The sequence below is a fragment of the Gracilinanus agilis genome, chromosome 4 (genome assembly GCF_016433145.1).
Source record: "Gracilinanus agilis isolate LMUSP501 chromosome 4, AgileGrace, whole genome shotgun sequence".
Taxonomy (NCBI): domain Eukaryota; kingdom Metazoa; phylum Chordata; class Mammalia; order Didelphimorphia; family Didelphidae; genus Gracilinanus; species Gracilinanus agilis.
In genome coordinates this window covers 282,507,652-282,522,974 of record NC_058133.1, presented here as the reverse complement: position 1 = coordinate 282,522,974, position 15,323 = coordinate 282,507,652, and the positions used below count along the sequence as shown (strand labels likewise).

General features: G+C 37.4%; 1 pseudogene; it reads left to right on the top strand.

Moving 5' to 3' along the window:
• Positions 1 to 3,451: 3,451 nt before the first annotated feature.
• The window catches only part of LOC123246437, a 32,632-nt pseudogene continuing 20,760 nt past the window's right edge, over positions 3,452 to 15,323 (top strand).

Here is a 15,323-nt window from a genome sequence, read left to right as displayed (position 1 = left end):
GATGATCTAGTATCAATAGTATCTATCTGAAAAGCAAATCAAGGCAGCCCTCAGTATATCAATTTAAACCAATCTGAAATATCCAACAATCTCATGCTTCTTGGACTTGGAAACCCACATCATAAGAAAAAGAAGCTCTGGAAGTTTTGTTGGTTAAAAGACTAATAGGAAAGTCACATAAATCAACGTAACTTTCTTTTTTCTTTAAATATGTGTCTCTTTGTTACATTAAAGTTCTGAGGTGTATCTCTCTCCTACCCTCCAATGTATTTTTTTTAAATAGGCCATCAAATTAATAAGTGACCATTTCATAATCCCAATCCACATAGCAACAATAATAGCTATAAAATAGAAAGCATGATGTAGTAGAAAGAATAATGACCTAGAAACCAAGATACATGTCCTACAATCATAATGGTAAGGATGGAAGGAGCCCTTCAAAAAAATCAAAGTCCAAACACTTTATTTAAAAGATGAGTAAAGTTGGGATGTGGAGGAGAGGAGAAGGGCAGGGGAGTTATGTGCTCTGTTTAATGCCACAAAAGCAGGAAGTTGAAGAGAGAAAATTTGAAGCCAGATTCTCTGACTCTAAATCCAACACTCTTTCCAATGAATCATACATTACCACATATTCTATTCTGATTTCCTTTGCCTCTAGTCCAAATCTTGCTTTCTTTTGTATACTGATCCTTGTCTTACCTCACTGAGATAATAGGGTGATAACTGAAAACACAAGTGTTGAAAGTACCTTTTAAGGCATTTTTTTTCTTTAGATCTTTATCACTTGGGATCCTAAAGGCCTTGTAAGTTTGGTAGGCTATATTGCCCTTGGTCTACATCAGCCTTGGTGAAGTTTTTGAGTTCAAGTGCCCAGAGGGCAAATTTAAGCTGTCTGTGAGCCCACCTTTTCCTCCCCCCAACCACCACCTGAGATAGCTGAAAAAGGAAGTGTTCACTTTGGGCAGCTGGACAGAGGGGCAGAGTATGCAAAAAATGTCCTCAGGCAATGGGAAGAGGGAGAACAGAGCAGCTCCCCAAGTGCCAGCTGGGCAAGCTTGCCAATACTTGACCAATGCTGGCCTAGATGGTAGCAATTGTTAAAGGATGCTCCATTACCATCAGTTTGCCACTGTATCTCAAGGAGCAATGGATGCTTCCAGCTCACTAACACCTAAAACTTTCCATATGTGTTTTCTCCCTCACATAGTGCATGTGCTCCTTGAGAACAATGATTATCTTTTCTATCTGTATGCCCAGGGCATAGCACATTGCTTGGTATATAACAAACGCTTAATAAATGTTTTCTCCTTTATTTTTGGGAAATTACACTTCTACTTCAGTTCCTCCTAAAAATGCCACACTAATAGATAGGGATATGCTTTTCTTGGGGGCAAAAAAGAATCCTAAGTATGGCTTCTTTCCCAAATCTCTGTGGAAATCTATATAAAAGTAATTTGTTGTTGTCATCATTATTACTATTATTATTATCATAATTTCTATTTGAAGTGGTGACAATAGCAGTAAGATTTAAAGGAATTTTTCTTACCATTCAAAAAATTGGGGAAAAGAAGCACAAGCTCTTTGGTTACATTATGAAATGATTGAGAGAGATTCGCCCAAGATCACATATCTGGTAAGGACCTAAGGTGGAATTTGAACCCACATCTCCAACTCTAGCACTCTATCCACTACTCCATATTGTTTTTGTTTTTTTTGCTTTGTTGTAAATAAACCCTTACCTTCCACCTTAGAATTAATACTATGTATTGGTTCCAAGGCAGAAGAGAGGTAAGGGCTAGGCAATGAATGAGTGATTTGCTCAGGGTCACACAGATAGGAAGTGTCTTAGACCAGATTTGGACCTAGGACCTCCCCTACCTGGGTCTGGCTCTCAATCCACTGAGCCACCTAGCTGCCCCCTACGCTGTATTGTTTTAATTGAACAGCTAATGATTTTAAGTTAAGAGAGAAAAATAGATAAATAAAAGAAAAAGAAGAAAAAATAATGGGGGAGAAGAAAGGAAGAAGAAAAAGAGTAGTGGGGTGAGAAGAAATGAACAATGATCTCCTTGCCTCCAATCTACATTCATGCTAGCTCCAAAGTAGTATTCCTAAAATATAGGTTCGACCACAAAATTTCCCTGTTTAATGTATTCTAGAATCACACATAAACTCCTCAATTTGGCATTTAAAATCATTGACCGTCTGACTCTAGCCTACCTTTCTTGAAGTATTATACATTATTTTGCCTTCCTGTGAGCAGCTGGGTGGTACAGTGGATAGAGCACTGGGCTCAGAATCAGGCAGCTTATCTTTATGAGTTTAAATACAACCTCAGACAATTATTAACTATGAAATCTTGGTCAAGTCACCTAACCCTGTTTGCCTCCATTTCCTCAACTATAAATGAACTAGAGAAGGAATGGCAAACCACTTCAGTATCTTTACCAAGAAAACCCCAAATGGGGTCATAAAGAATGAAACCTGACTGAAATGACTCAAAAACAACAATAAAATTTCCCTTCACAGACTCCTGGCCCAGAAAACTGGCTAATTTTCCCAGGTTCCCCCTTCTCCATCCCTGAAATCTACTACCATCTCACCTCTGCCTCTCTGAGCCCTGATAGCTTTCTTCAAAGCTCAGCATGAGTCACTCACATAACACCTTTCTTGATTATCCCCTAGCTCCTAATGCCTCCTCCTACCCAGAAATTACCTTGTATATAATTTGAATATATTTAGTATCTAATATTAGTAAAATTAATATTAGTATTTACTTAATTAATATATTTAGTATATATTATCTCATATTACGGATAAACATGATTTTTCCCCTAACAGAATGGAAGCTCTTTGAAGGCGGAGACTATTTTTATCTTTGTGTCTACAGTGCATTTCATGCAGTAAATACAACAAATGTTTGTTGAAGAAGACTAAGGATCAACAGATTGAGGAAGAGGGGAAAGGAGAATGAGAAAAAGAAGAAGAATATCAGGAGAAATAGGAGAATGAGAAAAAGAGAAAAGAAAGAATGAGGGGGCAACTAGTTGATATAGTAGTTAGAGTCAGACCTGGAGACAGCAGGTCCTGGGTTCAAGTGTGACCTCAGATATTTTCTAGATGTGTGACCCTGGGCAAGTCACTATCCCCAAATGCCTAGGCCTTAGCTCTCTTCTGCTTTGGAATAGATATTTAGTATAGATTTGAAGACAGAAGGTAAGAGTTTAAAACAAAAAAAGAAGGAATGAGGACAAGAAGAAGGTTGAAAGGTGAGTAAGCAGGTAGTCTATCTGCTAGGGCTAAAATGTTTGCAGCTGTGCAAAAAACAAAACAAACAAACAAAAAAAAACAAATGGTGTATGTTTAAATCCTGGGATTCCCTTACTCTATTTTGTAAAAATAATGAGATTTGCCCCAGAGAAGGACCCTTCCTTTGTTGGGTTGGTCCCTGATGCAGGAGCTGCTTAGAAAGGTCAAAGCACAAATTGTAACTAACTTTAATCCTCTTTTTGACCGAGGCTGTACTCTCTGCAATGCAGTAAGTCAGGAAAGACAATTATGTTCCTGTTGTTCTTAACCAAGGCCAATTGGGTTGCTGCAAAATTAATGTGATGGCTGCATTCTGAATCCCCTTAATTGCAGGTTCAGTCAACTTGCCCTAAATAATCCTGGTTCTAAATAAACCCAAGAAATGCTGCCTGAAAAGGAGAAGGGGGTGGGGTGGAGAAATGGATTCAGAGATGGAACACAGGCTACATATGATTCCTTTGAGGAGCAGCACTTAGGGGAATGGACCCCCATGCCTGGATCAAGGATGGAAGCAGGAAAATGATGTCACACCTTAGGAGCAGGAGTTGAGGGAATTGCTCAAAAACATTTTCCTTACCAGTCTACCATGGAGCTTTTCTTCCTACCTGGCCAAAATTCCCAATATTCAAATTACTAAAGAATTAGGCAATAAAGTCACAGGCATTGTTTCTAGAAGGTCCCTGTTAAAATACACCTATGCCCCCTTGAAGTCCTAAAGCCCTCCTTTACTAGCCCATTAGTCCATATTTCATTTGTCTCATTCACATTTGTCATTTTTACATGGCTTGCGAGTCTAGATCCTTCCTAAAAGGTGGCACCCATGGGTAGCTCAGTGGATTGAGAGCCAGGCCTAGAGACGAGAGGTCCTAGGTTCAAATGTGACCTCAGACACTTCCCAGCTGTGTGACCCTGGGCAAGTCACTTAACCCCCATTGCCTAGCCCTTACTGCTCTTCTGCCTTGGAACCAATACACAATATCGATACCAAGACGGAAGGTAAGAGTTTGAAAAATAAAAATAAAAAAATAATAAAAGGTGGCACCTAGATACATACTATACCTATGATTTAATTGGCATAAGAAATAGCTAGATGAAGAAACTTCCTCTACAAATACAAATCAACACCTTCTCTTCAATTTATAATATCAGAGAGCTTTCTGGAGGTTATCGCCTCATTTGTAAAAATGAAAGTGTTTGGACAAATGATTTGGAGGATTTCCAAGTCACCTCTAGATCTATGGTCTGTGAACTTATGATCCTGTGGTGTATAATTCAATCAATTGTTCAATTAACAAACATGAATAAAACACTCTCTGCCAGACACTGTGCTGGGTACTAGAGATTAAAAAGACAAAATGAAATAGACTCTGCCCCCAAGGAGTCTTTTTTCTCCAAATGTCCTATAATCCCAAACAAGAAACTTCGACTAAGTGCTAATTGAACTAAATTGATTAGCAACATAGAAGAGAAGAGTATAACCCTCAACACGTGGGGCTAACACTCTAGACAAGGAAAACAAAAATATACATAAGGAAAAAATACAGTGCTACCTTAGAAGACTTTCAAAGAAATTTAAAAAGAAATAGAACATCGTAGCAAAGGGGAAAAAAAAAAAACAAAAGAGCCTTAAGTCAGAAGACCTGGGCTTCACCACAAACTATTCCATTCAGCCTTGAACGTATCACTTCAATCTTCTGAATCTCAGTTCTCTCCCTATAAAATGAAGTCGATGCTTAGAGACGAAATATGACGTAGTGGAAAAAAGTATGAGTATAGAGGGCTTTGCTGTGAACACTGGCTCTGCTACTATCTATAAGACCTTGATTAAGTTAGCCAAACCTCTCTAGACGGCAGAGTTCTCATCTTCAAATGGAAGTCAGAATTGGAGATCTCTACATGACTAAGTCATTTCTAAAATTTCTTCCAATTCTGTGATTCTATGAGCACAAATATGGCACCGATATGTTGGGGATACATGTCCAAATTGGAAAAAATGTGGGAAGATCCCAGGTGAGCAATATGAAGCTCTCATTGACTCTCAAGTTAACAATTTTCCTTCCACGTTTCTTTTGAGGTTTAATTGTAAAGTGAAACACTATAGAAAACAAGTCACAAAATACATCCCAATGCAAAATTTAGTACATTGTGTTAGGATGATGAGAAAGAACTCTGCTAGGATAATGCTATGCTTTGAGAAAATTCATATAGGCAGGCAGGGAAAGGGAGAAACAGGGTTGGAGAAACATTTTACACTTAGATTTCCTTAATTTAAAAGGCATCACAAGATGGAGCTGCCTAAGCCTTTCTGAGACAAATAAGATGTGACTTATGATTCTGACAGCAGATGGAACCATTGAGTTTTGTAAAAAAGAAATGTTTAATTAATTAATTTGGCAATTGATAATGACAGTTGAAAATTTATTTATCTGAAAAAGACTATTTGAACTCGCTAAATAGAGCCACTGACTCAGAGAATGTCTGAACTAGAAGTTTTTTCTGTCAACTTAGTACTTCCTGTTTTTTTTTTTAAACCCTTACCTTCCATCTTAGAATCAATACTGTGTATTGGTTCCAAGGCAGAAGAGCAATAAGGGCTAGGCAATGGGGGTCAAGTGACTTGCCCAGGGTCACACAGCTGGGAAGTGGCTGAGGCCAGATTTGAACCTAGGACCTCCCGTCTCTAGGTTTGGCTCTCAATCCACTGAGCTACCCAGCTGCCCCTCTGTCAACTTATATAGAAGCCAAAATCATGATTTCTCAGTCACTATTAAAAATAGTCTCCCCCAGTCAGTTAGGCATATTTAGTATGGATGAGACAGGAGTAGAGCTGTTGGAGCTGCAAGTCAATAGGAAATCCCTGTTTAAGGAAATTTTACATATATCTCTTTCATAATGTAAATTCTTAAATATCTATTAAAAGTATAAGGGGGTGGCTCAGTGGATTGAGAGCCAGGTCTAAAGACCGGAGGTCCCGGGTTCAAATCTGACCCCAGATACTTCCTAGCTGTGTGACCCTGGGCAAGTCACTTAACCCCCATTGCCTAGCCTTTATGGCTCTTCTGCCTTAGAACCAATACACAATATTGATTCTAAGATGGAAGAAAAGGGGTTTAAAAAAAGCATAAGATAGAATTCTTGCCCAGGAGGACTTTACCGAAGTTTTCAGGGAAGTTGAACTTAGAAGATTAGACAATTAAGAACTAGAAGAGGACTTTGATAATATCATCTAGCCTTTTTATAGATGAACAAAAGGAGGTCCCAGGTCAACACATGGAATAAGTGACAGAGGCCAGATTAGAACCCAGTTCTCCTTTTCCACTAGCACACTGAACTCTGGAAGAAGAGTCTTCCTGACTAGGCTTGGCATTCCATCCACTGCACCACCTAGCTGCCCTAAATGTAGGATATTGACACTCAAAAGCACCTACATTTTAAACTTGATTTCTAACTTTAAAAAATTATCATTTGCAAAAGAATTTCAAGAAGATAGGGGAGGATTTTTGTAGCAAGACTTTTATAGCATTATAATCCCATTCATTAAGCATTTATTAAGTGCCTACTATGTGCAAGCATATTTCTAGGCTTTGGGAAGAGAAAGGTAAAAATCAAAGCAATCTCCGCCTTTAAGGATTTTGTTGGAGAGACCTATTACTTACACTATCTCTGGATAAGGCTACCTTTGACTTGCTTCCCATATAGTGAACTCTTTCTAACACTGTGGCAAAACCAAGCCATAAATTCAGGGCCCCAGTGCTACAAGTCTTTTGTAAGCCTTTTAGAAAATCGCCAAATGCTCCCATTTTTTTTTCCAAAGGACCTTACAAATACTGATTAAAATCATCCAGCCAGCTACTCTGGGGAAAAATAATGTTGCTATGGATAGAGTTGTCTTTGAAAAACTTCTTTTGAATTATGGTGTTGTATTGAAGACTGTTTTTCTTTTTCCCAATGGAAAGGATAAATTCTTCTTTATGTCAACATAAACCTGAAGGAAGAGCAACTTGTGGGGACACCAATCACAAGCTAGATTCATACCTTCAATGCTGCAGCCCTCGCTAAAACATAAGCCAATTCCCACATAACAAGATTTGTATTTAATCTCGCTATCTATCTTACTATTTATAAGAATAGTATTGCTCATGAATAAACCATCAGATGTAGAGAGTAGAAGGAATTTAAAAGATCTGAAATTAATATGGCACTCTGGGTCACTTGGAAATTCTAGCTTTCTGTTGTAACAGGATATTTAGTTCTAAATTAAAATAATCTCTTTAGTTCCTGTCTTCTCTTCCTTCTTCCTTTCTTCTTTCTTTCCTTCCTTTGAATAAACATTAATGGAGTGCCTAATATAGGCACAGTGCTATCGTAGGTGCTATGAGAGATACGAAGTTTAATAAGAGATTGTCCCTGTCCTCATTGGATCATACAGAATATACAGAATTCATGTGTGGTTCAGTCATTTCAGTTGTAGCTGACTTTTCATGACCCTACTTGGGGTTTTCTTGGCAAAAATGCTGGAATGATTTGCCATTTCCTTCTCTGGCTCATTTTATGGATGAGGCAGAGTTGAGTGACTTGACCAGGGTCTTAAAGCTAGTAAGTGTCAAAGGCTAGGTGAATTTTTGTGACATCAGACCTGGCACTCCTGTGTCACCTAGCTGATCCAGGGAATAACTATAATCAGCAATCAAATATTGAGGCATAAAAGAGGTATAAGTACTAGTGAAATCAGGAAAAGGGAAAGATCATTATTGACTGGTAGGACCAGTCACAGAAGAGATGTTCTTTGAATTGAACTTTAAAGGATGGATAGGATTTCAACCATTTGGACTAAGGCAGGGAACATTCCATAAATAAGGAACAAGAAACAAAGGTTCATATGAGAAAGAATAAGACATGAAGAACAGTGAGAATCACAATTTGGTGGCAATGTAGAGAATATGAAGAGTAGTATGAGTAAAGAGTGGAAAGATAGAATGACACCATATTCTAGAGGATCTCGAATGCCAGGTGGAGGACCTTGAACCTTGTATTCAAAGGCAATAGGAAACCAACAAGTTTTGATCAGAGTGGCATTTCTAGATTCATGAATAAGGAAGATTAATCTGACAACAACATGAAGGATGGATTAGATTGGAGACATAAAGATTCCCAAATAGATTAAGAGATTACTGCAATAACACATGTAGAAGCTGATGAAGGCTTGTCCTCCACTGCCAGCATCGGGAATAAAGGCAAGACAGATGAGGGAGGGATTATATAAGTAGAATCAATAGGGTATGGCAAAGTGACTAGATATGAGAAATAATAGAAAAGGACATTCGGCTCTAAAAGAATTGAGAACTCTGATTGATATACAATGACCAACCACATTTTCAAAGGAAACATGATAAAATATGCTATCTCCCTCATGAGAGAGAAGAGATAGACCCTCAGTACAGATCAATGCATATTTTCTTTTCCTTCTTTTTTTTCTTTTTGGTAGGGGGGATGTGATTAATGTGGGAATTTGTTTTGCATGATTATACATATTTGCATAGGCTTTGTTTTTCTTATATTCTCAATGGATAGGAGAAGGGGAGATAGAAATCATTTGGAAATGAAAATAAAACTAAGTTAATTTTTTGAAAGGAAGTGAAGGAAAAGGAAGAAACAGAGAACACCAAAATTTCAAGTTAAGATAGTGAGAAAGGATTGATGCCACTGACACTGAATGAAAGCAAAAGGGGTAGCAGAAGGGTATATATACCCTTACATTCTAAACTATTAAAGAGAGGTATAATTTTTTTTCTGAAATGCAGTTGAATCATGTATTTGAAGCTAGAAGAGACTTTAGAGGGGTCACTGAATATAATGTCCCCCTATTTTACAGGTGAGGAAATCGATGACCAGAGAAGAGAAGTGGTTTGCCCAGAATCATAACGAGAATGTCTGAGGCAGGATTCAAATCAAAATCTTTCTGGCTCTGAGTTTATCATTATATTGATTATACTACTCCACCTGCATTAGATGACTTTTCAAGATATCGTATGATTTTGTGATTTGAGCTATAGTGCACCTCAAGAGTAATTTCTGTGGGAACCACACTGAGTGAGCCTTAGTATCTCCTAATGTTTGTCTAGTGTTCAGAATGAGGGATGCACCTATATTCTAATCAGAACCCTAGTCAGGACATATCTGGAATCCATATTTTAGAAAGGAAATTGGCAGGTTTGAAGGCAATCAACATGGAAAAGTGTCTATTAGATATGTCAGATTGACATTAGTTGAAGGAACTAAAGATATGTGGCCTAGAGAGAAGAAAACTCGGTGGGGGTATAGGATAATCTCTCCAAGTATTTGAAATATTATCATGTGAATGAGGAATTAGATTTCTTCTGCTTATTCTTGCTAGTCCCCACACTCATTTCTCTCATTAGGTGTCTGCTAAACTCCCTACAAATCTATGATCTTATTATTTATCCCTATTAAGCTTCATTTTATTAGATTTGACCTAGTGTTTCAGCCTGTCAGATCTTTCAGGATCCTCACTGTCATCTACTCAAAATGTTAGATCTCTTTCCCAAGCAAATGGTCTTCCCTTTATCTTAAAAAAAAAACAAAACACAACTTTTTATTGATGCCTTTGTCTTTACTTCACAGACATTTCTAGAAAATGTCTCCTATTACTACCTTCACCACCCCCCTCCTACTATCATTAAACCATCCCTTTGAGTGAAAGGAATAAAAATTAAAAAAAAAAAACAATGACATCTGATAAGCTATACAGAATGCTGCCCTAGTTGTATTCCAGCTCTCTGAAGTGAATAGTATGTTTATTAATTCATTCTCCAATATCTTCAATGGTTTTTTGAATCTTCACTCTGGCTTCCTTCTAGGAATCTATTTTACACTGTTTTAATCATTTTAATACATATATGTATGTATATATTGTGTATTAATTATATGTACACATTTAAAACTAATACATGAACATTGTCCAATTGTTGTATTAATTATATGTACACATTTAAAACTAATACATGAACATTTGTCCAATTCTTCATAACTCCATTTTGGATTTTCTTTTTTTAAAACCCTTATATTCTGCCTTATTGGTTCTAAGGTAGAAGAGCAGTGAGGACTAGGCAATAGGGATTAAGTGACTTGCCTAGGATCACACATCTGGGAAGTATCTGAGGCCAAATTTGAACCCAGGACCTCCTATCTCTAGGCTTGGCTCCCAATCCACTGAGCTACCCAACTGCCCCCATTTAGGATTTTCTTACCAAAGTTACAGAAATGGTTTGCAATTTCCTCCTCCAGCTGTTTTTACAGAGGAGGAAACTGAGGCAAACAGGGTTAAGTGACTTGCCCAGGGTTACACAACTAGTAGCGTCTAAGACCAAATTAGCACTTAGGTCTTCCTGACTCCCTAGCCATTGTACCACCTAGCTTCCCACACATACATATACATACATATGTATTCTTTTGGAGTTTGATCACTTTCTACAAATCTCATATTTCTCAGAATTGCTCAAGTTTAACCTCTTTTACAGTACAATAATATTCTGTAGCATTTATATACTCCAGTTTCAGCCATTTACCAATTGATGAGCACCTACCTTGTTTCCAGTTCTTTGCTACCACAAAGAGTGTATAATAGACTCATTAACCGTCCAACTTGCAGCTCCAGAATTCTTTTCATTTGACCAAAGGTGTCAAACAAATGGCCCCATGCCACATTCAGCCCACAACCCTCTCAAGTGAAGAAGCCCAGACAAGATTAAAATATAATTGGGCAATATTTAACAAAAATAAAGAAAAATACAATAAAATATAGATGATGGTCATATGTGGTTTTCTAAGTCAATATATGCCTACTGAGATCCTTCTGCACAGTTTAGTAGTCCCAAATTTCTATCTGAGTTTATCTCTTCACTAGACCAGACCGTTTTCTCTGGACAAAACTTTCTTCCATATATTATAAACAATATACTTGCACGTTTGGAATTTGCACCATTGCACTAAGCTATCCAGTTAAGACCTTACCCCAGGTTTCTGTGTGGAGCAATATGTCACCTCCTTACATTAACCCTGGTCCTTTGTGCCAAAGGCACCTCTGCCAAAAGTGTCACACAAACCAATGGAATGGAAAAGGCCTTATATCTGAAGTCAGAGGACCTGGATGCAGCTCCCTGCTTACTTAACTACTTATATGATCCTAGGCAAGTCACTTGTCTTTGGTTTCACTTTCCTCATCTATAAAAGGAGGGTGTGGAACTAAATTATTTTTGAGCTCTTTTCCAGCTCTAACTCCATAGGGATCCTATGATCCTGAAATTCATCGTCAGAAAATAAATCCATTATGACACTCTTTAAAGCTTTTAAATAAAAACTATTTTAAAATTATCATGGTCATTGGTGTTAATAATGAATAATAGCTAATTAGAGAGAGAGCACAACTATGTTTGCTAAGCATTTTACATAAATTATTTCACTTGGCTGACCATGTTTGCCAAATGCTAGGACAGATAACCAAGTGGCAGTAAGCCCCAGAATTAAAACCAAGACTCTAGAATTCCTTATCGCTCTGTAAAATAGCAACCATATTAATACTTTTTAATGCTTAAGCTAGGAGTCTTTGGTTGGGCATATGCTATGATAATTGCTCCTCATAGGTCATATAGTCTAACTACTCCATTTTACACATGAGGAAACTGAAGTACTAAGAGGTAAGGGTTTTGATTAAAGTCATACAGATAGAGAGAGTGTGCTATCCTGGATTGAGCTGACCTTGGTGCCAAAGAGACTTTGGGTTCAAGGCTCACTTCTGACTTAAGCTATCTGACTCAGAGCATCATTTCACCTCTCAGTGTTCTAGGCAATTTACTAAGTCTATAAGTGACAAATAAAATACCAACTAACATGCATTGGTAAAAGAAATTACTAGAAGCACTCAAAGCCAATAAAATTATATATACCATCCCTCTCTCTATTCAGATAAAAATGGCAGACATGATTTAAACCCAGCTTCTCTGACTCCAGAGCCAACTACTTTTTCCATTGTCCCATACTGCCCTGATCAATAGATATGGATAAAAATGATGCTAATAATGGCTGTTTCTAAGAACATCAGAGAAGTTCCCTTGCTTCGTTCATTCCAGTTTTGAGTTAGCAGGTTTTGAATTATACCCTCTAGCATATCAGTTTTCACTGGTGATTAGGATGTTGCCCTGGATAAGAATGATCATTGTGAAACACTTTGAAGGATTTGAAGACACTGCGATTCCTTGTTTCTTCTCACAAAGAATAATAACAATTTTTGCCACAAAAAACAAAATATGTTATTGAACCAGGAACAACTGCCTGCAGAAGATTGAGAAATGTACTTTGGCAGGAAAAAGGAAACCTTTCAGGAAGATAATTTCTGACATTTTTACAGCCTGTCACTACTATTGCTAAGTGACTCACGTTATTCTAAATTTGAAAGGGGGAAAAAAAGTCATACTACCTTAAAGTTGCTTGTTAGAAGCATGCCCACACCAAAGCCAGCACTCAGGCATCAGGAAAAATATCTCATTCTTTGATCAGTTACATGCTGATCTTTTGAATGACAATCCATAAAAACTAGACCTACATATGATCATAATTTTAGAGCTAGAAAGGATTTTAGAGGGCATCAAATCCAACTCCATCATTTTATAGATGAGCAAAAAAGTTAAGTGATTTGTTCAGGTCACATAAGTGTAGCAGAAAGAATTTGAATCCAGATGCCCCAATCATAAAGTTACTGCTCCTGGACCTTAGACATGCTTCCTGTCTATATCCCGATGATTGGCCATCTGTACAAAAATAATCTTTGCAAAATTCTAAATCTAAGCACTTTTCAGTTTTTTCCTTTCCCCAGTTTAAACTTACCAGTTTGAGGGACTTTCAAAACTGAAGTTTCTTTCTCTGGGTTTCTGACTGCATTTGCTCAAGGATCACCAGGGTTGCTTTATTGGGTCTTCATTTCACAGATCAATGTTCGAAGTTGTCTGAGCATTGGCTGGTTTTAGACTTTATCACACCAAAGATTTTCATTTTCTCATCTTCTTTTCTCTCTCCTCCCTTCCCCCAGCAGACTTATGAACAACCAATCACATCTTCAGGGGAAAAAATCTAATCTTGATGAATTATGGAAAGGGATGCAATCTTTGGAAGCTGAAGTAATCAATGATAAACACACACACACACGCACACACACACACGCACGCACACACACACGCACACATACAACCACGTATTCATTTCAGCCATCAGAAAATATGTGTATACTGCCTTTCTGGGCAAAAAAGAAAAAAGAAAAACCACTAAATATGCTCCTGACTCAACATGTAGGCTTTTTTTTTCATCCATGAATTTCAATAATTAAGATTTGAAGCCTAATAGTTTTTTGCGGAGATTTTTACTTTTCTTGAGGTTTCTTTAAAGCTCAAAGATACATTCTTCAATTAGTCAACTCAAAGGCTTTTTGAAGACTCACTTTCAATATGGAAAAAGAGACAAGGAATTTTATAGGTTTCCAATCAAATATCCATTTGTGTTGCACCCAACCCTATTTCACAGAATCCATTATAAGTTGCTGCTTCTCTCCTCAGCCCAAGTATTATTTCATAGCCTTCAGAGGTAAAGTTATCATGGATAAGGGAGAGAAAATGGGAAGTGAAATGGCTTTTGTAACATTTCTTTAAGAAGAGTGGTCTGTTTTTTCTCTTTAATTAGTGCTATTTAGCAGTATATTTAGGAAGATGAATCAATAGTTAACTGAGTTATTCCAGTCCTTCATGAAAATAATTCATTCCAACTTATATCTTCTAATCTATAATCAAATCCCATCCAACAATAAGCCGAAGTGCCCAAATGTCTCAAAGTAGGCAAGAGAAATGCCCTTCTTCTGGTATTTAAATTAAATCCTTTTCTATCAGCAGCTGATAAAAGTTCTAGAATGAGGCAAGAAATGAGAAAATAAAGGAAATAAAATGGAATATCTTACTTCTTTAACTCACTCAGAAGTGAAAATGTGACTTCTGTCAATTCTCCATGATACATAAACATAGCTGAGTGTAGCAGAAAGATTAGGAGTCATAAGTCCTGGGTTCCAATCTTGATCCCACCACTTACTAGACATGTGAACTCAACAAGTCAATCCATCTCTCTGTTCCTCAATGTTCTCATCTGTAAAATAGGGTCAGCAGTGAAGACAGTGTTGATAGAGTGCTAAGCTTGAATTTGGGAGGACCTGAGTTCGAATCCTTCCTCTGTTACTCACTCTAGTAATGAATATTTCATAAGAGTTGCTATCTCATTTTTCTATGAATAGAACTAGAAGAACTTAATGACTGTTTAATGATTAACTAACTAGTAGCTGTGTGACCTAGGCAAATTACCTGACGTTTATGAGCTTCAAGTATCAACCTGAGATTTTTTTAACCCTTACCTTCTGTCTTAGTATCAATTGTAAGACCAAAGAGCAGCAAGGGCTAGGAAATTGAGGTCAAGTGACTTTCCCAGGTCAGGGTCATCTCCTTAGGATTACTCACCAAGCCAAGTTGGCATCTACATTAGTGGAAAGAATTCCCACAAGCACAACTCTACTGAAATCCTAGGTCTTTTGTATATTTAAAAACTAACAACTTCACCGGACTGTTGGTAAATTCAAATATGTGTCTAAGTACTTTATAAATTTTAAAGTCTTATACAAAAATGAGGTTTCTATTTGTCCAATTAAATTCATCAGAAAAGTTCTGAATTTTGACCCTGAAACCTAATTATAATTCTAAAGTCAGTACAGGACTGGACCTAGTGAGGGGAGGGGAAAAAAATCACCTGCTGACTTGTGCAATGACCAGATTTTGAGGACTATCTAGCTAAAGAAATAGCTTGAGTCAATAGAACAAACAAAAATCTCTCTCCTCTCTCTCTCTCTCTCTCTCTCTCTCTCTCTCTCTCTCTCTCTCTCTCTCTCTCTCTCTCTCTCTCTCTCTCTCTCT